We start from the raw sequence: 20,647 nt of genomic DNA on the forward strand, positions 1-20,647 counted from the left end.
TAATTAAGACGTATTTGGTCCTGTTGGATTGTGCTGCTAGAATTTTTTTAGCACTGTCATAGCACCCTTTGATTGTGTACTGGTGATAAGCCTGGTTTTATGTCCGGATTTTATCTGTATTGTTCTTATTCATTGTAAATGCATTAATATTCCTAATAAAAAAAAATAAAAAAAAAGAGAAAGTCATACATAAGTGGGATCATTGTGTATGATCACATAGTGAGCACATTTTTTGTTGGAATGGCTTTGCGAAGTGATTGAAACAGCAGTGACAAATACTGGAATGTTCACCCGGAGTCTTGCTTGGGAATACTTGCAAGGGTTTGTTTTAAAAGTGGACTTAGGGACATTTTTCAGAACCTTTGCCCCAGTGAACAATTTTCAGAGTGGAGTGGCTGACACCAACGTTACATCACTGAAGTCGTAAGGATTGTATAAAATACTTGCACATACAATTTTACTGACAAACTTTAGCACATACAAATGCTAATGTGTGGAAATCAGGTTCAATGAATAGTTACCATTTGCACATTTTATCCTATTAAAGTCTTTGTTTCCATCACACTTCAGAATTACAAATATGTGCTTACATTTCCTTTCCTAACTATTGATATACTCTGAAATATGTCGTGTGTACAGTTCATTAACAGGTATTTACATTTTGGCCGTGTGTTACAAAAAAAAGACATCCTACTGCCTTTTGTTTCACACTCATTGCACCCAGCAAGTTAGTCGCATAGTTCACCTTAAAACTACTCTGACTCTGGAGATCTAGAATGAAAAGTAAATACCAAACCCCATGTTACAAGAATAAGCAACAGTTTGTCAGAAGACATAGCCTGACATTTGACCTGCCTTTGAAGCCCAGGAAATGTGACAAGATCAATGCTAAATTTAAAGGCATTGTAACTTATTGGTCGTTCACCTTCTGAATATCAGCACTTTTGTGACTCATCAAAAATCGGATTGCGACCCACCAGTGTGTTTCGGCTAGGGGTCGGCATAACTGGAGATATTTTCGCTAGCATAATTACTTGTAATTACTGCAAAAATGACTCGGAATTATGTAAGAACCATGGGGCATATTATCAAGAACAACGTTAAAATTATCGCCGCTTTATCGGCAGGAAACTGCCGCTAAAGCGGCGATAATGAGCTTGATAATAGGCCCTTGTGAATTCCCATAGAAGCCTAGGTTCGGGTGTGAACATGGGCTTCTATGGAAATTCACAAGGGCCTATTATCAAGCCCATTATCGCCGCTTAGCGGCAGTTTCCTGCCGATAAAGCGGCGATAATTTTAACTCCGTTCTTGATAATATGCCCCCATGATCTAGCATTTAGCGTTACTTTTGTTGTGCAAAATGCATCCTGGCATCCAAAATGGGCCTGAGGATGCATTTTGTGCTAAGAAAATAGCACTAACGGATACACGACAGCGGAAGCCAGTAGCCGCTCGCTCTCTCCTAGTTGATTGTTCCTTTGCACCTGTGGTAGGATTTTTGCCTCAAATTACTCTTACATACTCAACATGGTGTAATCACGTAATTTTGCATCTCAAGACTACTGTGTAATTACTAAAATTACTCCAATTACTTTAGCGTAATTAAAATTTAACCCAGGCCTAGTGGTAACCCGCAGTTTGGAAAGCGTGGCCCTAGAGCAATAAGCAATTTGCTTCAAGTCGACTCCATCAGACATTAACTCTGAGAGGGTACCCCGGTTGTATGTTTCCACGCCCCGTGCTTTATTTGCAGCTACCATTGCTGGCCTCCTTGATTGATGGCTGAGGACCTTTTTTTTTTAAGCAAGAGGGTGTAAGTGCATGTGGAAAACTGATTCCGCCAGCTCTGAATGGAGCACAAATAAAAAGTGATATTGTAAAGCTCATATTTTATTGCATAAAGTCAATAAGAATATATAGTACAGAGTATGTTAGTATGGGGATGATTTCAGAAGACAAAAGCGGTCAGAAAGAACTTCACAGACTGAGCACCAGCCATAGTGGCTCAGGCCCAGGGACGGACTGTCCATAGCGGGCACCAGGCATTTCCCCGGTGGGCCGCCAGGGTGGGGATTGGTTTTGGACCCCTGGGGGGCCGGTTTTGAAGCATAGCTGCAATATCAGCCCCTGTAACAAAAACTGCAGCGCTGAGATGGGAGTGGTGCTTTCCATTAGCACCCCTTCCCCCCTGCATCCCCCCGGGGCCAGCCGAGCTGTTTGCCAGCTCCTGTTTCGGTTCGGCCATACTGAATTTTTATGGTAGTGATTAGCATTGCCCAGTGTCTTGGAGATACTTGAACAAGTAGCTGACCGTCCATGTGCCCCTGATCTTGCGCAGGGACTCAATGTGCCCAGTTTCATTTCTAGATCTGCCTAGGGACAGTTTCAGCTATATTGCTAGTCTATTGCTCTCCTCAGTTCAATGCATGCAAAGATACAGGGGCTTTCAACCAGTTCTCTTCACCCACTGGTCTATTAACGGTCATCCACATTTTGGGTCCAACCCACCCAGCATACACAGCGGACCGTCCTACCTTAGTTATTGGCAGGCTTCATCGCCAGTGGAAGTCCACAGCCGCCCCAAAAAATATATATACTTAAGTGGCAAGGCTGGTGCACTAATCTATACTTTTCTTTGCAACGAGTTTTTTCTCACCTTTACAGAACATCATTTTTACTTTTTGCTACTTTTACATTTTCAATACCTATTGTATATGTTTCCACATAAAAAAAATATGCTGGCTTACCAAGATCAGACCTGTTGCTTTTGCCAATGCTTGTTTTTGAAATGTGTTGTTAAACACATCTGCCTAATAGACAAATATGCTGCTTTGAAGCACTGTGAAACAAAGTCATACTTCATCAACTTACTGACACTCCTTGAATCAACCTCAGAGGATGAAGGGCTGGCCCTGCTCTGACGTGTGATGTGCTGACATTAACGGGAAACATCATTTACTACGAAGTCTTTACCACGCATGACGTTTAGTACGATTCACTTACCACGCAAACGTCTTTACAACGCGGGTGCATTCCACGACCGTCTTCACCACGCAACGTGCTTTCCTTCCAGTCTTCGTTCTCTCGTCCTGTTCTTTTATAATTAATAAAAAAGGAACTATAAAAAACAAGGGGGGCTCAGGGGGTTTGGGGGGGCTGGGGGGGTGTCCCCCCCAATAAAATACCAAGCGGATTGAAAAAAAAAGAATAAAACTGATAAAAAATAAGATTTAAGTGCCTCTGACGATCAAGAAAAGAGCCTCCCCAGCGACGTGACGTGTATGTCATAATAGTAGTCCTATCTCTATTTTTTTGTTTTGACGCTCGTTTCCGTGAAGGGCAGTGGAGAGGTGAGATAAGGATCCAATATTTATACATATACAAATATAATTAAAGCGCATTGTAAATTAAAAATGTTTTTAGAAAATGGTAATCTGTATTATTGTTATGTGAAAAACATCGATATTTTGCTTTGTTAGGCTGTTTCGAAATAATTTATAGTAGCCTATCAGAAGGGACGTAAGAGGTCAGTTAACGTAAAAATTGCGGAGTAGAATCCTGCGTTATGATTTGCTGCGTGGAAAAGACACATGCGAGGTAAAGTTCGCGTGGTAAAGCCATGCGTGGTACAGGTAAGCGTTGTAAAATCATATATTCGACATTAACAACAGGCAGTTAGCTCACTGAGTCACCTTGCTGGCTATAAAAAAGGTGTTTTTTACACACGTGAATAACTATAAAAAGACAAGACTCGTTTATTTAACACAGACATCAGCAAAATCTCCTTTGAGACATTTTTTATTCCAAAAACATTTGTTAACGAAGGAATTGAAAAAAGTCTTTCATCTGGTCATCGGCTATATGTGTGTGGGGGTGTATAATGAAACGGGGGGGGGGGTCTGGTATGCTCTACTGCAGCCACACAAGCTTCTCTCAGCACAGAGACTTCCCTTCCTTTGCGTTCAAAGCACAGGTCCTGCCCAGGTTCACCCCTTGCAGCAGGAGCTCCGTGACTTGTTCCAGTCCGCAGCAGGTCGTGAGTGGGGCAATAAAGCCATAGATGCCCCCCAGGAAGATGCTGATGGGCCAGGCCAGAAAGATCAACACCAGCAGCCAGAATATACACCAGAAGATGCACTTGCAGTCCGCCATCTTGGATCTGGAAAGGGAAAGTAAAGGGCAAATCAGTTACACGCCCTTCCGGTTCTTGCAGGAAATGCTCATAGAAACTGTTGTGATGGTTCACCCAATTCACATACCAACTCATTCTGTTCCGTTTATGTGAATCTTTGCATTATCACATATTTTAAATTGGGTAAAAAAAGTGACCACACCTTGCGGGAATTCGCATTAGGAAATGTATTTTATTTTGAAGTTTTTATATTGCGCGAACAAGAACCTTGCGGGTATCAGAGCGCTTTACATGTCATAAATTGGAAACAAGTAGGACATGGAAAAAAGAAAAATCTGCATAGAAGAATATAATTATAGATGAATAAGATAAGAGTCATATGAGGTGCTCAGTAGTACTAAACTAGCAATTAAAATACGGTGCTCAGTATTATGTTATTTGAAGACTATACTTTGTCCCATTTTAAAAATGGGAATTTTTCGGTGCACATAAAAAAAAGTCATCATTAAAGCATTGCGGAAAATTCTCCCTCATTAAAGCAATGCGGAAAATTCTCCCTATGTTACCCTTGTCAGCCAGCGCTCTAGTGATAAGAAGTGTTATTTTGAGCGTTTGGACTACTGCAATGCCCTGCTACTCGGTGCGCCTAATTTCCTCATTATGAAACTGCAAAGAATACAGACAATAGCCGCAAAGTTAGCCTTACAGAGACCACGTACCGCCTCTGCGGCCCTTAATGAACTCCACTGGCTCCCTCCAGCTCAGAGAATTCCGTTCAAATCATTATGCATTGTTTTAAAGGCCCTTCGTGGACTTGGACCATTGCCATCAGGGCCGGACTGAGAACCAAAACCGGCCCTGGCAAAGTGCTCTGCCGGCCCCCCCCCACCACGGGGGGGTTGGGAATGCAACCGCGCTCGTTGCCAGGGCCGATTTTCGGCCAATTTTGTTACAAAAACAGCCCTGTAACAAAACCGGCCCCCAGGGGCCCAAAACCGGCCCCCACCCTTGCGGCGCATCGGGGGATTGCCCGGTGCCCGCAACGGCCAGTCCAGGCCTGATTGCCATAGCAGAAAAAATTTGTCTGGCATTCTCCTGTAAGAAATCTTTCATCTTCCACAGCTCATCCGGTCTGTACTGCCAAAATCAGAACCTCTAGGTTTGGAGGGAGAGCGTTTAGCTGTGCGGCCGCCCATCTGTGGAACAATCTTCCGCCCAATATCAGGCACTTCAAAGAGTTCCTTCAGTTTAGGAAGAAGCTTAAAACCTATCTCTTCCCTAGGATGTAGTGCAAGATAATCGACCAGTGGGTAAATATGTGCATGACGTGGAACCCCTGTTATTCTCAGCGCCAGGATACCCGTGGGGTGATAGTGCGCTTTAGAAATGCTTGTTGCATTACATAGAGATGCATGACCTTACACCTTACACATTCCAATTGTTTAATCACAGGTATTCCCTGGAAAATATTTTTTCTGAATATTTTTTATTTAGAGATGGTTTGTGTCATGCTAACATGGTTACGTAGACGATACTTTAGAGAGCTGGTAGACTGTAGCGTTATATTTAAAGGAAGCGTGAAGGAGTTCTAATACACTGTATGCAAGGTACCTCTGCACAGCGCCCTGTAGTACCATTAGGACAGGCCTTTCATTGCACTTTGTTGAGGCCTGTACAAAGGGCAGTTTTCCAGAGTTTTCAAAAAGTTTTTTCATTGTGCTACCTATCACAGCATTCATCCAAGCTGCTATGCACAGCCCAAGCCTTGCAAAACAGAAACAGACAGACTTGGGGGCAGATGTATCAACCTATTTTTTAGTCGCAAACGCTGCGATTCGCTAAAAACCAGTATTTGCGATTAAAAAATAGTAAAATGGTATGCATGAAGAAAAATGCCTCGCAATATTAAGGACTCGCAAATTTTGCAATTCCTTAATTTTGCGTAAGCATTTGCGATTTCTTAAATGCAATGTATCAACCATTTAAGAATTGCGAATTTAGGCTAAGAATTCGCAAATTACCACCAATTTGTTGTTGGTGGTAATTTGCGATTTATTTTAAAAATGCACTTTATGCAATTTGTAAAGGTGGCATATGACGCTCATACATGCCCTTAGGGCATGTATGTGCGCCATATGCGCACACATGTCATTTTCAGGGGTGCAGCATGGTGTTCTTGAGACACCCTTACACCCTTGGAATTATTCTCAATTTGCGATTAGCAAATTGTGAATCCCAAATTGAGAATAATTTCACATTCATTCCTATGGGCCTCCTGGCCCATAGAAATGAATGGGAAATTATTCCTTAATTGCGATTAGCAATTTGCTAATCGCAATTAAGGAATTTTAAGAAATCGCTAAAAAATAGCGAATTTCTACATACATACCATTTTGCGATTTCTAAATAGCGATTCCTTAAAAATCGCTATTAAGAAATCACAAAAGGGTATGTTGATACATCTGCCCCCAAGTCTCTAGGACGGATAATAAATCCACACTGTGTCAGCTGAATGGAGAACTGGCGTAACTATCACAATGAGGTCTTGATTATAGGAATCCAGCTGTGTAAAGGAAGTTACAGTGCTTCATGTTTGTGAACAAGTCACTGCATGAACAGTCCCCAGCATCCTTTGAAGCTTTACTGCCAACCTGAGAGGCCTCGCGGCTTGAGTTGGGATGGGACAGGGTTACACATCCTTTTGAGGTCGAGTCTGGGCAGGGCATGCGCTGCAAGCCATGCTGTATTAGAGTATGGACTTGAAGTCCCGCCCAATCTCTGCCCATATTTTTCATTGGCTTGTGTCATTGTCCATCGTAAATGCTGCCTTCAGATTTCTTAATAGGCTTGTTAGTCCCTCCTTAGTACCACCTGGTCTTCATTTATAACCTCCAATGAGGACTGGCTCTTTTTCTTCAGTTGTTACACGGTTTGTCTTATTTAGTCGGTAAGCACTATTTTCTTTAATGAGTTTCTCCTACTGCAGGCACGACGTGCTTTCCTGCAACATTCAGTGCGCCATGCGCGAGTTCACTTCCAAAGCAGCCCGGAACAATCGAGGCAGTTCCTTTGCAATGCAATAGATCTTCCATCTATGAAAGTTTGCGCTATTGGCATTATAAATGACAGCTGCTTAAACTCTCCCAAATGCGAGACCTATTGCATGGCAAATTATTTTTGTAGCAGCGCCCCATAAGGCGCTTTCACTTTAATGGCGGCAGCGCCCCTTTCTTTAGATGCAGATCGTCTAAAGAAAGGGGAGTGGCCGACATTAACGTAAAAGCGCGGCATGGGGCTCTTTTCCAAAAATTGCATTTGCAATGCAATAGGTTTAGCATCTAAGAGAGTTTAAGTTATCAGCATTTTCATTTACAATGCCAATAGCTCAAACTCTCATAAATGTGAGACCTATTGCATTGCCAATGCTTGTTTTGGTAAAACTGTGAAGGTAGGCAGAGAGACCATGCTGAGGAAGCCCTGTGTCCCTGTTTTTTTCCTTTTAAACATAAGAGGGGCGGGCAGTCCTTGAAAATGCTTTCAAATCCTTTTATTGTAGATCTGAACTGGAGGGCAGGGCACCGAAGTGTTGTCTACCCACTTTTAGGACCTGCAAAGTTTAACAGAAGGGCTTCAGTCATTGGATGTTGTGATTCAGCCTGCTTCAGTCATTGGCTGATTTGAATTAGCTCCCTGAGGCCAATGTTTGATGAAAAAGTCAAATTAGCTATTGCCTGTATTAGTCGACCTAAAGCGTGCTTCCCTTGCAATGAGTGGAAGTCACAGTGTCCATGCACTGCAATAAAGATAAACCTCTTTGTGTATTCCCACCCTACAACTCGCCCTATTCCCTTACCCACACGTATGCGTAGCCCGACTCCTACGCCCACTCCCACACGACAACTCCTAATCCTACTAATGTTATTACCCACGCTCCTACTCTTCCTCACTTACCTTCTGAGGAGCTCCTCTTCCTTTGCACCTCCTTTTTCATGTCTAATTTCTACTTCCTGTTTTTGCCTCATCTCCTCTCTTGCTACTCCTGCCCATGTTCTCCTACACTTTGCCACAAACCTTCTACCTGTACTCCTCTCTCCTATAGTCTCCTCCTCTCCGCAGCTGACCGACTCGGCCACTTTGTCCCTCGCTGCAGCAACTCGTCTCATCACTCTGTAGTCAAGCTACGGCACTAGGCGCAACATTATCTTTGGTGACTTCAATAATGTGCTACTGCCACATGTACAGAGTGCCCACTAATACCAGGGCTCATATTATAGACAGGGTGCTCTGCCCTATGCCGCAGATGTGCCGCAGCTTACCTTTAACCCCTTGCCTGCGGGGCTGATTCCCCCGCTGTGCTGGGGGAGGGGGGCGCGCACAGCGCCCCGTGCTCATGACGAGCTCAGCTCGTCACGCAGCACGGTGGCGCTGTGCTCATGACGAGCTGACTCGTCACGGCCGCACCCGTTTCTCTAGAACGTTCAGCACAGCGGGGGAATTAGCCCTGCGTGAGAGCGTTGCGGCCGATATGAAGAGCTCAGCTCATCATGAGCACACGGCCACCGTGGCGCTCGTCATGAGCATGGGAGGGGTTAACTGGGTGCACTGTGTGCAGTCCGCGTCCATGCATCCTATTACAATGAATGCGCTGCCCCCAGCAGAGCGTTGAACCTGCGCCTGTCCTTGGGACTCCGCATTAGTGAAAGGGGGGACTGACTCCACCTTTCATTGTGCACGAAGCAGCATGGTCTGCACTTTAAGGGTGGGGGTAAAGACCCCCTGGCAGATTGTTGCAGTAAATACCTGCTCACCTGCATGGGTATTTCTCTGGGGGTGGAGGGCTCTTTAAGATGGCCTCCCCCTTTTTTGGGAGAGGGGGACACACGGACTGTGAACCACTTCTCTGCGCCCGCTGGCAAGTTCTTCACCTCAGTGCCATACAGTTGAGGGAATGGCCCCTTGAAAGTGCACTGGGGCTACATGTACAATGGTACGATCTGTATTACAGAAGGGGCCGCACAAGCATCTTTTATAATTCAAAAGTGCCACTGGAAGTGCAAAAAGCAGGCACCCAAGTGCATTGCACCTCCAAGGCACGTCTGATTCCATTGCTACAGGAGATTCTATAAGTCTTATGAGTCTTTGAACTCTATGTTAACCGTCCTGCACTAAATTTACATTTAACTTACAGCCTCCTTTTAAAGAGTGACTATTGTCATCTCACCCCGCTGTATAGGGCGCGGTGGCTGAGAGGTGATTGTTGCAGTGCACGCCGTTTTACTTAAAATACTTTTAATTAGTTTAGAGACTATTAATTTTGCTAATTATAAATTTATTTCAAATAAAAATGATTTGTATTTAATTATGGTTACACAGGAAATTTAACAAAAACGCACAATAATATTCATACAATCCTAAAGAACAATGAGGAAATCAAATAAATTTATCAAATCAGACGCATTCAAATAAAAAAATATATATACAAGATCCAATAACCTTCAATTTTATAGATTTGGTTTTGAATTTCATAAGAGTGTGAATTCAATCAGCTAATACCTGTATTGCAGCTCAACAAGCTGCTTTAACACAGCTTGAAAAGACAAATATAGAGAGAAATTGCAGGAGAGTTGAAGATGAGGATATCAAATGCATGAAAGGTTCAATTCAACACTGGATTTCACACAGCTATTTTGAAGAAATATACATTCATCTCAATATGAAGCTTCTCCTATGGTGAGGTGACTGGTTCTGGGCAGACCTGTTTAGAGCAAACACAGAACTGAACTTCTTAAATACATGGGGCCTCATTTATGAGAAGTGACGCATCGCTGCGTGAAAGCATCGATGCGTGACTTCTCAGTGCGCACTCCTTGCGACATACCTGATGCGTTATATTTAATGTATGACGCATCATGTCGCAAGGAGTTACAGTATTTCTGACGTATCTGTTAGCGCAAAAGTGACGCATTGCTGGAGTGTGTCACAAAAGTGACGCAACTCCAGCAATGCTTCCTTTGAAAGGGACTGCGTAAGCCTTACGCCTGCTGTGGGGCAGGTGCAAGATTTTGATGCAACGGAGTCCTAGAAGTGACAAAGTGAAATCTCATAGATTTCACTGCGTCACTTCTACGAGCTTTTTTGCGGGGGGGAATGCCCCCCCCTGCATACATTATTGTAGTGTAGTTCCTATCATCCCAATAGGCTCTGCGCATTGGAATAATACCTTCAATAGTATAGGCCTAGACCAGACGTTAACTAGGTCTACTACTGTCGATATTAGACTTAAAGTTTTGGGTTTGCCAGCTAGCTCAGAGTTCACTAGAAACTTTCTCGAATAGGCAAGGAGGAATTGAACCTCCCTGGATAGACAAGAAGGGATTTAGTTTCTGACAACCATAGAACATGACAACTTTGCTCTACCCTAATCAAGAGTGTATCTCGAGAGTCGTGTGAACAAAAGGCAATTTATTTTACTCAGTCAGTACGTGCATTCTTAGTCTCATCAGATTGTAGAGAAAAGGAAGAGACGGGCGTGTTCAATAAAAGATGTTATTTATTGATCAGTCTCTTTTCTCGTACAAGAGAAATGGATCGATATTATTGCAATACTTATAGTTAAGTAAAGTGCATACATTAAAAGCAGAAGTATAAAATAATACTGTAAAAACATTTATATGGTTTCTAAGCCATATGAAGGTTTAAAATGGATAAAATAGATACATACATATATACATTTGACTAATCGTACTTAACTGGTGTTTCTAGCTACGCCTACCCCGTGTACCTGACCTAAGCCTAATACGTGGGCGGGAATAGAAAGTTACAGTTTAAGTTAAGTTTGTTTTGCCAAGTGACTGACTAAAGAATTCTCTGTGAGGGGTTATTCAGTTCTGTACCTGGAAGTTAAGATGAATGAGGGATGGTATCTCTCGTCTCTGGTCCCGATATTCCAGGCTGCCTGCGAGGGCTGCTTGGAAGCGCCGGAGCTGGATTTCTCGGCAGGAGAAAAGGCAGCGTGTTGTTCTCAGCGCGTCAGGAAGGCGGGGCTGCGCCAGCGGGGTCTGCTCTGCTCTTGGGCTTCGGCAAGTCTGGCTGCTCCGTCTCGTCACCACCGCGTGTTTTTGCATAGGGCAATATCGGTAATATTTATACCTTTAAGGTGCCGAGATTGACGTAAGGATGGACATAGATACGTCAATAAGGATGTCATGCGACTTGGTCGTTAGCACATTCTTTTGCTGAAGTTCTCGGTGAAATCAAAACAATGGCCGCAGGGTTTTTCCCAGGTTGTCATAGGTTTGATTTGTTTTGAGAACTCCGTATGCCTTATCAGGGGCTGGAGGAATATCGCTTGTCTAATTAGATGGCAAGCGTTATGACCTAATCAGATAACACGTTCCTGTGCCGTAGTGTGGCTTTATCAGATAACGGTTCCTGCATCATGGGGGTTTTCTGCCTCATGGGCTGACTGCTAGTTAACTTGTTAACCAGAATAGGGTCAGGAATAGGGGGATCGACACAGAACCTATAGGAATACATCACACCCACTCCACGCTAACTATGGACATATTTACTAATCTATGCATAGTAAAACATACTATAGAGTATTGTGTATACCTTACCACCCCAAAATACATAAATGCTTCTTGAAATTTTCAAATATACGGAAAAATGCAGTCATATGTATTGTATGCACTCAAGCTGTAGAATAATGCTAAAGTAATCACGCATATCTATACATTATCGCTATTTGGTATATGAGAATTTACACATGAAATGGCTCTTAATACAGAAAAAAGGTTCGAGACCATTTCATCACAGAATATAATAATAATGAACATCCCTGCGGGCAGCTAATGTCTATAAAGTAACTAAAAACAGAAAGTTTAGTTCTCTAAGAATAGTTTCTTACTTTAAGCAGAAGATAAGTGTCCCGAAAAAAATGCAAAAATATTTTGGGGCCGCTCAAAAAATTGCTGTCCGTGAACTGGAGGGAAAATTGTTCATGTGACTTTATTATTAAAGTTGAAGGCCAAATCCAGGGTGTTGGGAACGCCGTGTGCTAGCTTGCTCAAAAAGTCTCTATTTCTGCTCTGGTGAGAACATCATATCATTTAGGCTTTCGAAAAAGCTGTCAACAGCTTCCTGGGAAAGTTCCACTAACTCGGAAAAAGGTGTAACCATGCATTCGTGCGCATGATTGTCTCCATTGACGTTCTGATTTGGATTGCTGACAGAAGGTCGTACCTGATCGATGCTGCTTTCATCTTGAACTTCACTACCCCTTAATCGTAGTGGTGAAGCTTCCACGAATGCCGTCATCAGGATTGGTAGCCGTTGAGGGCAGCACAAAGCATGAGCCTTTGTTGGACTCAACAATGTTTCTGCATCCATTGGCGCATCCGATTGTAGCGTCAGACAGGTGTCTAACACGCATTCTTCTCCGCATAGCAGGCACCTTAATACAGGTAAAACACATCGTTGCCACATTGGTCGAAATGATAGAAACCAAGTCATGTTCAGGTCTCTAAGCCGGGATAGTCCCAGGATTTTTGTTATCCGGTCCCGGTATCCAATGGCTAGGATTGTTTCTTCCCTTGTCGCAGGTGTTCTGTCTGTGACATGGTTTGCCATAACGAAATATAAGGACTAGGAATAGGATCCCTGCAATCAGTCCTAAAATGAGGGGAAGTCCGCCAAAAATCGAATGGACAAAGTCTGGAAAAATACCCAGTATGGCTTTGAATGGTGTTAATGCCATCGAAAATACTGTCTTAAATACCTTTGAGACTCCACTGGTATCAGAAATATTTAAGATTTCATTCAGGATTTCTGCGAAATGTATGGGGGAATTAGTTGATAACAATGAATGTATCTCTGCAGTCGTCCTTGCTACTTGGAGATCATACGTTTCTTTTGATGACGTGAGCCTGGTCGGCGTCTGAAGAAGCACTGTTTTCATTCTGCTTAAAGTATCTATTCGAATAGAAGTAATTTTCAAGTTGGGCCATGCCCTTGCCTCCCTGTCTGGAAAGGAGCTGGGGAACAATGAGTGTCCACAGCACTTGACCTTTGCAGTCGTAGTTACGAGATAAGGAGTCCCGGGCATAAGACTACAACATCTGCGATCTACAATTAGAATGTAACTCCCATTATAGAGTCTTTGAAAGAATGGTTCTATCTCTGTTGCAGGTGCGCCTAGCTGGTGACATGAAAGGTTATTTGAGTTCCCTTCACAGGCTCCATGCAAACTAATTCCATTACACAGAAGTGTACCGCTTAGTGACATTGCACAATTATCGCCACTAAGAAACACTTTCTGTCCTTTATTACTGACACATGCATGTGAATAGGGCAAGTTCCATGTTGTTTCAATGTACCCTTTTCCCAATTTTTCGTACATGCCAGCCTGTATATATTTTTGGCAGTATTGAAACCTGAAGGTTGATATTGGAATATTAATTATCCCGTGTATTATCCATTCACTGACAGGTCGTTCTGACATTGTCACTGGTAATCTCTCAAGTTTCTCAATGCTCAGGATTGTATAATCAGCACCCTTCTGTGCCATACTGATTTGTCTATCAGTAAGGTTAAAGATATTGAATAGTGACGTGGTGTTGATTAAACGCCAAGGCACATAGCCTGAACGCAGATTTTGTAACGTCCAGCCAAGCTGTACAATAGAACGCAATTGAGACTGACCGTGTTGTAACAACAGTAAGTCTTGCGATATTATGTCGATTGCTGAAGACACAATGCTGTCCAGAGAAAAAATTCTGGAGGACAGAGTCATTAACCCATTGTCCACTACAGAAAGTGATTTTTCCAAATTAATACGGTCAATTTCCCGTATTCTCTCTGCTGTCTCAATTTGAGTAACCTTCCAGGCCTCGTTATATGCTGCATATACAGAGGCTGCTATGAAACGCTTTTGACGCTGTTTGCGTGGTCCCATAATGAAATCACGCAAGTCAGCATGAGTCTGAATATATCAATTTCGTGTTTGTTATCATGGTCTTTGTCCCTGTCTTATTTGACAATTTGAAATAAAATGTTTCAGCATTACTTATGTTAAAACCTGAAAAATATGAATATTTGTCGTAAACGGTTCTTGAGCTTCCTTTTGGAGGGGTTGCACAATGTTCCCATTGATTATAATTTAAAACATTTCTAGGTTGTGCAGATCTATGTAAAAAATGGTTACCATAGTGGTTGTAGCAATACATACTATCATAATTTGTAGAACCCTGCAAATAATCATGTTTGGTAAATTTAGCAGACATTACTAAGTCAGACATCATGTTATTTATACTTTCGAAGTCCCAATCATCAGCAAATGAGCTTGGTTTTACAAAGTCACTCAATGAGATCTTAATTTGGTGTGGATATTTCAGGATTTCAACCGGACCATAGATTTCGTAGTCAGTGTTGTCCCATGCTACCCCACCCGGTATAGGATTGGCTGTGAAGTTGACTGAAGAAAGTTCTCTTTTCTCGACGTGTGAAGATGTGTGTGGTTTGAGGATCAAGTTGATTTTCTGACTTGCTGTGTCCATTTTAGCATATTTTCCCTCAATGAAGCGTCCCAAAGTTAGTACCATGATGAGCCAAAGTATGAAGATAAATGCACCAAAACCCACCCAAAATTCGATCCATGGAGAAATCAGATATGTTTCTTTCAGTTGTTTCAAAAGTTCTTAGCTTTATCTTTAAAGGTTTTTGATGATGGCTGTGTTTTTGATTCACTGAAGCCTTCAGAGGAATCATCGAAGTTTATGAGGTAGCCGGATGCAGTTCTGTCAATTGTTCCAATTGCTTCAGGATTACTGTTTCTTGCATATTCGTTTGTTACTTCATTATAGATTGGTGTGTCTCTGCTAAATGTTTTTATTTGGGTTTTCAGAGGTTTAAGTTCCATTGCATTGTTGCATAGTCCTTGTTGTTCTTCTGTAGGCGTTTCGAATGTGATTAGCCTCTTAGTTAGGACCTCTGTACTGGTAGCAAACCTTGGTGTTGTGCTACTTATTGGGAGTCCACTTGGCCTACTGTTTGTTATCGGCCACATGATTGTGGTTTTACCAGGTCGATGGATACAACTCGGTTCTCCTTTTTACCAGCAAGCGGCGGTAGTACAACTGATCTTGTCCTGTTGACAGACAAGACAGGAACTGCTTTTCTGTAAGAAGGCCCAAATTCCTTCTTTACCGCGATCTTTTCTCTGACTAGATCCCCGACTTTTGGAATCCAGACAGGTCTTGCTGGGACAGGTGGTGGTTCTTCAGTGGTTGTTGGCTGCTGTTTCAACTTTATGTTGCTCAGGTCTTTTCTTGTTTCATTTAAGTCCTGCAAAATAGCCAAACGATCTTTGATATCAAAGCTTTTTTTCCTTCACCACTGAAGTCTGACTGTCAAGGTCAGAGATTAACATCCTAGTTCCAAATAATAGTTCGTACGGACTGAATCCCTTCAGAGAATTTCTTGGCAAGTTATTTAGACTACGTTGGACACTTATTAGACGTTTGACCCTCCCAGCTCCCGAACCTAATACCTTTGCCGTTATAGATTGCTTTATGTCACGGGTTTTTCTTTCAACAATTCCGTTCCCCTCAGGGTGAAATGGACAAGAGTACCGCAATGTAACGCCCATGCTGACCATGGCCTCCTTATAAGCTCTAGAGCTAAAAGCAGGACCATGGTCCGAATGCAGCATGCCAATTGCGTATGTGCCGATAAAGACTCGCAAATCTTTTATAACAGTTCTGGCGTCAGCCGTTCGCTGGGGCCACATCCATATGAATCTCGTACATGAGTCCTCTGCAACCAAGATATATTTATAGTTACCATCCCTTTGTAAGGGACCACAGTGGTCTAGGTAAACACAGGCTAATGGTTTATCCGAGATTAGAAGGGGCGTCTGCGCTGGACGTCTCACCGTTGATACTTTCATTTTTTGACATATTTCACATTCTAAAACATAATTCCTTGTTTGTCTTCTCATTTGTGGCCACCAGTATCTCTGTTTTAATAATGATACTGTGGCTGAGACGCCAGCATGTATAGAAGCAAGCCCTTCGTGTGCCGCTATTATCAGTCCTAACCTATGTTCCATGTTTGGAATTGCCCTATCCCCCACTCCAGGGATTCGAGCAAAAGGAACATTGTTTGCATCAGTTATGTATGAGTATTTTATAGGAAAGCCTTTCGGGAGTATTTCTATCGATTCCTTTTCTGTAGCGCTGACAGCCTGTAATATTTCGCTGTCTATTTTTGTTTTTGACCGTGTGATGGCAGCTACGGAAGCCGTTTGCACAGCTGCCTTCGCGGCCTCATCAGCCAATGAATTCCCTGCAACGTGAACGCCATCACGTTGATGACTCAGTGTATGTATCACGTGAATCTTTGGTAGTTCTTTTTGTAAAAGAACTACTTGTTCCCAGAGCATTTTATGCTTGATTGTGCCTCCTTTTGCATCCTTAAAACCATTCTGAAGCCAGATCTGCAAGTATTCATTGTAAGACTGAATGCAATAATACGAATCGCACACTATGAGTGTGGGGAATTCTCGATCGGTATTTTCAAGCTCCATCTTGAATGCCAGTAGTTCAGCTCGCTGAGCTGTACAATCTCCTAGAGATTGCGTTTTAGTGACGGCTGGTTTAAATTTCCCTTCGTGCCAGCGACCTTTAACAATCGCGCACGCAGCACTGTAAGCTTGTTTACCCCCCACTGCGGGTTGTGCTGATCCGTCTGTATATATTATACAGCCGTAATGTTCTAGAGGCAGAATTTCGGTCGGCGGAGGACATTCAAATTCATATTGGAGAAATTCTTGTGTTTTTAAGTTAGGATCAAATTCGTATGCCACATCTGTTGCAGCAAGAGAATTAGCCCATTGTATCCATCTTGGATGGAGCGCTTTAGCATTTGGAATGCTTGCTTTTGTTACAGCCTCTAGGGCTGGTATCGGTGTCACGATTATTATTTGTTTACCTTGTGCCAGGGCTCGTTCTTTTGCTATAGCTGTCTGTGTTGCAGTTAGAATTTTTTCCGTTGGGCTAAATTTCATTTCAGCCTTAGTGTACAAGTGTGATTTGAATGCAATTGGTACCTTTTCTCCCTCATTAGAGGTCAGGTATGTGAATCCGCATCTTCCTGGGATGACTCGAGTCACAAGATTGCGTGTGTTATCACGTGTTTCTAATTTTGTTTTAATTAGCATGTCTGTTTGTAAGGATCTCAGAATTTCTGTGTGTATTTGAGTCCAATTGGTTCTTTTAAAATCTGGTTTTATTAGATCATAAAGGGGTTTGACCCTTTCTGCGTAATTTGCAATGTATGTTCTTCCGAAATTTAGGAAGCCTAGAATTGACTGTAGGTTTTTTAGTGTTCTAGGTGCTTGGAGTACGGCACATTTCTCTAGAAAATTGTCAGCCAGGCTTTTGCCTTCACTTGATAATTCGTATCCTAAGAACAGGACTGTCAGATGGGCAATTCTGGATTTTTTAAAGTTGAATTTGTAACCCTCTGCTGCGAACCCAAGTATTATGGTGTTCACTCTCTTCAAGTGAGTATCCAAGTCATCATCTGTTAAGTATATGTCGTCGACATAAGATAATGCTTCGTCATCATATGTTTGTAGTAATTCTGTTACTCTCGCTGAGAATACTCCCGGGCTGTTCTTGTACCCCTGGGCTAACCGACAGAATTGTTTTTGAGTGCCATTTATGGAGAACGCAGACAAATATCTGCTCTCTGGTGCTATGTTTTGACAAAAGAATCCATTAGAAATGTCTAATGTTGTTTTGTATTTTTTGCGCACTATGTTATTCATTAGTGCAGCACTATGCGAGTTTTGCACTGCAAAAGTTTTGCAACATGAGTTAAGGTGTCGGTAATCCAAAACTAGACGGTATGAATTGTCTGGTTTGGAGACCGGAAACAAAGGGTTGTTCATTTGTGAGGTGCAAGTTTCAATCACCCCCTGGTATTCTAGCTGATCTAGGATTTCTTTTACCTGTTTTTTAGCTTCTTGCTTAATTGGGTACTGCCTTTGTGCAGTAGGTTGTGATTTTAACTGGATTTTGTGAGGAGGAGAGTCCTCATCCCATCCTACGTGATTTTTATATAAAGCAGGAGCTTGAGCTACTGCCCACTTTCTAGCAAGTGTGTATTTTTTATGAATTGGGATATGATTTGAGAAGGCAGGCATAATTATTTCTTCGCAATGAGGGCAGTCCCTGACAAACTCTGGTGGCCAGTCTTTTTCAGCTAGAAGGATGTCATAGCCCTTGGAGAGATTATCCCAAAATAGTCCCCTTATTTTTCTAGTCTTATCCCCTTCTATACGTAAAGTTATTTCATATATTTTGTGAGGTTTGCTAACTCTGGTGTCTGCAGTTTCCACTTGAAGATATTCATTCGTGTCCACTGTCTCCAGATGATTCATAAGGACTTTGCGAGCTATGCTCACTTCTGCTGCGCTGTCTAGCATTGTCTGAGCCCATTCTCCATTTTTCAGTTGTGTCCTCAGTATTCTCGGCATTTTTAACTACTTTAATGCTGGCTACCCTCTTTTTGGAAATTGTAATTTCTTTTTTAGATGAGCAGGTTCCTTGTCTTTGGACTTGGCGTGCTCTTCTCTTTGTTCTGATCGTCCTCTTCTTTCCGATTTCTGCGAGGAAGTCTGAAAAGATTGAGAGGGACGTGTATCAATGTCTTGATATCTATCAGGCTTCTTTATATTATCCCTATTTCTAAGGTTATATCTTTTCCCAGAGGGGTCACTCTGGGGTGACCTGTGTCTTTGGTTCGGAGATTTTCTCTTCGCCTAGGAGACCTTCCTCTGGACTGGAATTTCTTTTCTTTAGGATTGGATTGTTTGTTTCCATCCCAGCTCTTTTTCTGTGATGTTGAATTATTATTAAAAAAAATTTTTTCAGGACTTTCAATCAGTTGTGGTTTTACTGGTATTCCACCTAAACTATCTCTACCTAGTTCTTCATAGGATTTTTCTATAATTCTGGCAATTTCAGCTGGTTGGTCTGCTATATCTGTCTCTTTTAACCTCTGGCGGATCGCCACGTTTGCTGCTTCTCCCTTTATGTTGGCTAATAATATAGCCGAGACCTGCTTGAAGTCTTTCAGTAATTTCATACCAAGAGTTAAAGCGGGTTCTGGACCATATTCGTCCTGAATTTGTTTTAGCACATCTGGTATTACCGAGATGGATGGAACACCGTGCGTTTTTGTGTAAATGGAAGCAAAGTCTGTACCCCAAGTGTCACAGTCCTCCACGTGTGGTGCGATTCCCATTGGAAGACAGATAGTCAGAATCCTGTGTTTTTCTAACGGGGTGGTGTCTGGAAACACCGCCTCTATTTGGGTGATTTTTTGTGCTAGCCAGAATAGGCTCTGCGCATTGGAATAATACCTTCAATAGTATAGGCCTAGACCAGACGTTAACTAGGTCTACTACTGTCGATATTAGACTTAAAGTTTTGGGTTTGCCAGCTAGCTCAGAGTTCACTAGAAACTTTCTCGAATAGGCAAGGAGGAATTGAACCTCCCTGGATAGACAAGAAGGGATTTAGTTTCTGACAACCATAGAACATGACAACTTTGCTCTCCCCTAATCAAGAGTGTATCTCGAGAGTCGTGTGAACAAAAGGCAATTTATTTTACTCAGTCAGTACGTGCATTCTTAGTCTCATCAGATTGTAGAGAAAAGGAAGAGACGGGCGTGTTCAATAAAAGATGTTATTTATTGATCAGTCTCTTTTCTCGTACAAGAGAAATGGATCAATATTATTGCAATACTTATAGTTAAGTAAAGTGCATACATTAAAAGCAGAAGTATAAAATAATACTGTAAAAACATTTATATGGTTTCTAAGCCATGTGAAGGTTTAAAATGGATAAAATAGATACATACATATATACATTTGACTAATCGTACTTAACTGGTGTTTCTAGCTACGCCTACCCCGTGTACCTGACCTAAGCCTAATACGTGGGCGGGAAGAGAAAGTTACAGTTTAAGTTAAGTTTATTTTGCCAAGTGACTGACTAAAGAATTCTCTGTGAGGGGTTATTCAGTTCTGTACCTGGAAGTTAGGATGAATGAGGGATGGTATCTCTCGTCTCTGGTCTCGATATTCCAGGCTGCCTGCGAGGGCTGCTTGGAAGCGCCGGAGCTGGATTTCTCGGCAGGAGAAAAGGCAGCGTGTTGTTCTCAGCGCGTCAGGAAGGCGGGGCTGCGCCAGCGGGGTCTGCTCTGCTCTGGGCTTCGGCAAGTCTGGCTGCTCCGTCTCGTCACCACCGCGTGTTTTTGCATAGGGCAATATCGGTAATATTTATACCTTTAAGGTGCCGAGATTGACGTAAGGATGGACATAGATACGTCAATAAGGATGTCATACGACTTGGTCGTTAGCACATTCTTTTGCTGAAGTTCTCGGTGAAATCAAAACAATGGCCGCAGGGTTTTTCCCAGGTTGTCATAGGTTTGATTTG

At 42.5% G+C, this 20,647-nt stretch overlaps 1 long non-coding RNA gene across 2 annotated transcripts in view; it reads right to left on the bottom strand.

Moving 5' to 3' along the window:
- Positions 1-3,757: 3,757 nt before the first annotated feature.
- The window catches only part of LOC144782613 (uncharacterized), a 130,003-nt gene continuing 113,113 nt past the window's right edge, over positions 3,758-20,647 (bottom strand). For both annotated transcript variants that reach the window (XR_013601178.1, XR_013601179.1), the window contains exon 3: positions 3,758-4,162. This is a non-coding gene — a long non-coding RNA (uncharacterized LOC144782613). The remainder of the gene's footprint in view (positions 4,163-20,647) is intronic.

Source organism: Lissotriton helveticus, chromosome 9, assembly GCF_964261635.1.
Source record: "Lissotriton helveticus chromosome 9, aLisHel1.1, whole genome shotgun sequence".
Classification (NCBI taxonomy): domain Eukaryota; kingdom Metazoa; phylum Chordata; class Amphibia; order Caudata; family Salamandridae; genus Lissotriton; species Lissotriton helveticus.